Below are 2,701 nucleotides of genomic sequence, written 5' to 3' on the forward strand. Positions count from 1 at the left end.
TGATGGTGTCTCAGTCTTGTGTAGTCACTGTGTGTGATGAGGTTAGTAATTCCTGAGTAAGGTCAGAGCCTGTGTAAGTGTGTGTGAGGATGTGATGGTACTCCATGTTACTGATGGTCTCTCAGTCATGTGTAATCACTGTGTTTGATGAGGTTAGTAATTCCTGAGTAAGGTCAGAGCCTGTGTAAGTGTGTGTGAGGCTGTGATGGTACTCCGTTACTGGTGGTATCTCAGTCTTGTGTAATCACTGCGTATGATGAGGTTAGCAATTCTTGAGTAAGGTCAGAGCCTGTGTAAGTGTGTGTGAGGATGCAATGGTACTCCATGTTACTGATGGTTTTGCAGTCTTGCTAATAATTACATATGTATGTAAGGTAAAGTGGCCGTACTTATGTTATGCTGCGAAGGCATAGTGATCACATTTGGGTAGCATACTATCGCAGTGAGACCGTGCGTAATCGCTGTTGCAATTACTGTTGCGATTGGTAGTGAATCAGGCCCAATGTCCTCTCCCAACTCCACAGATGGTTCGTGCAGTTTGTTTGGAAGAGAAAGATTCCCAGGGCCAGTTTTTTTAAAATTACGAAGACAGACTTCTAATGGTGGTCGAGGGTTTCCGGATATTAAATGATATTATTGTGCTACACATCTCGGTCAGGATGTAGCGTGGTTTTATCCTGCTGCCTCTCTGAGATGGGTGGAATTGGGGACTGCTGCATGTAAATGTGTCTCTCTTCCCTCTATCCAAGGGATCTGCTTAAAACACCACCCACTGTCTCTCTTCCCTCTATGCTAGGGATCTCCTCAAAGCACCACCCATTGTCTCTTTCCTCTATGCTAGGGATCTCCTCAAAACACAACCCACTGTCTCTCTCTTCCCTCTATGCTAGGGATCTCCTCAAAACACAACCCAATGTCTCTCTTGCCTCTATGCTATGGATCTCGTCAAAACACCACCCACTGTCTCTCTTCCCTCTATGGTAGGGATCTCCTCAAAACACCACCCACTGTCTCTTTCCTCTATGCTAGGGATCTCCTCAAAACACAACCCACTGTCCCTCTTCCCTCTATGCTAGGGATCTCCTCAAAACACAACCCAATGTCTCTCTTCCCTCTATGCTATGGATCTTGTCAAAACACCACCCACTGTCTCTCTTCCCTCTATGCTAGGGATCTCCTCAAAACACCACCCACTGTCTCTTTCCTCCTATGCTAGGGATCTCCTCAAAACACCAGCCACTGTATTTGCCTCTATGCTATGGATCGCCTCAAAAGACCAGCCACTATCTCTCTTTCCTCTATGCTAGGAATCTCCTCAAAGCACAACCCAATGTCTCTCTTCCCTCTATGCTAGGGATCTGCTCAAAAGACCACCCACTGTCTCTCTTCCCTCTATGCTAGGGATCTCCTCAAAACACAACCCACTGTCTCTCTTCCCTCTATGCTAGGGATCTCCTCAAAGCACCACCCATTGTCTCTCTTCCCTCTATGCTAGGAACTCCCTCAAAACACCACCCACTGTCTCTTTCCTCTATGCTAGGGATCTCTTCAGAACACCACCCACTGTCTCTTTCCTCTATGCTAGCGTTCTCCTCAAAACACCACCCACTGTCTCTCTTCTCATCCAATAGTCCACTTTACTTGACTATTTAGGATCAATGTACTTGCAAGTTTCTTGACATACCCACCCTCTTACTCCCCTTTGGGGCAACTCATTGTTCACTCCTGGTATGTCTACTTCTCTTCCTGCACCTTGGATTGCTAGAGGCTTCAAGTTTGCGGCAGATGTGGTGGAAAATGGCATTTCATTAGCCTGGGTGACTTACAGACTAAAGCTCTGTACATACTGGACGATAAAAGTGAACGATATGAACAATATCGTTCATATCATCCAGTGTGTATGGCCTGAATGATCAATGCTGCATGCTCGCGCGGGACGATAATGGTATCCCCCGACGACTGAACATACAGCTCAATCTGGAGAAATCATTAGTGATGCCATGCTGCCGAATTCAGCATGGCCCCGCTTCCCCCCGTGTGCCATCGTTCGTCGTGGCTGACATCGGCAGGTGTGTATACACTTACTGATGTCGACACACATCACCTTTTCTTTCCCGGATATAAATTTTTTTACCGATCTTCAACTGAAGCACTTTGTTACATCCACCACCACCTCCTCCTCTACACTCTTCCACTAACACAGGGGGTAATACCACCCACCCACCTCCTATACACTCTTCCACTAACACAGGGGGTAATACCACCCACCCACCTCCTATACACTCTTCCACTAACACAGGGGGTAATACCACCCACCCACCTCCTATACACTCTTCCACTAACACAGGGGGTAATACCACCCACCTCCTCCTCTACACTCTTCCACTAACACAGGGGGTAGCCCCTCCCACCTCCTCCTCTACACTCTTCCACTAACACAGGGGGTAATCCCCCCCACCCACCTCCTATACACTCTTCCACTAACACAGGGGGTAATCCCCCCCACCCACCTCCTATACACTCTTCCACTAACACAGGGGGTAATCCCACCCACCCACCTCCTCTACACTCTTCCACTAACACTGGGGGTAATCCCACCCACCCACTTCCTATACACTCTTCCACTAACACTGGGCGTAATCCCACCCACCCACCTCCTATACACTCTTCCACTAACACAGGGGGTAATCCCCCCCACCCA

Source organism: Taudactylus pleione, unplaced genomic scaffold (genome assembly GCF_031769625.1).
Source record: "Taudactylus pleione unplaced genomic scaffold, aTauple2 ptg000047l, whole genome shotgun sequence".
Taxonomy (NCBI): Eukaryota; Metazoa; Chordata; class Amphibia; order Anura; family Myobatrachidae; genus Taudactylus; species Taudactylus pleione.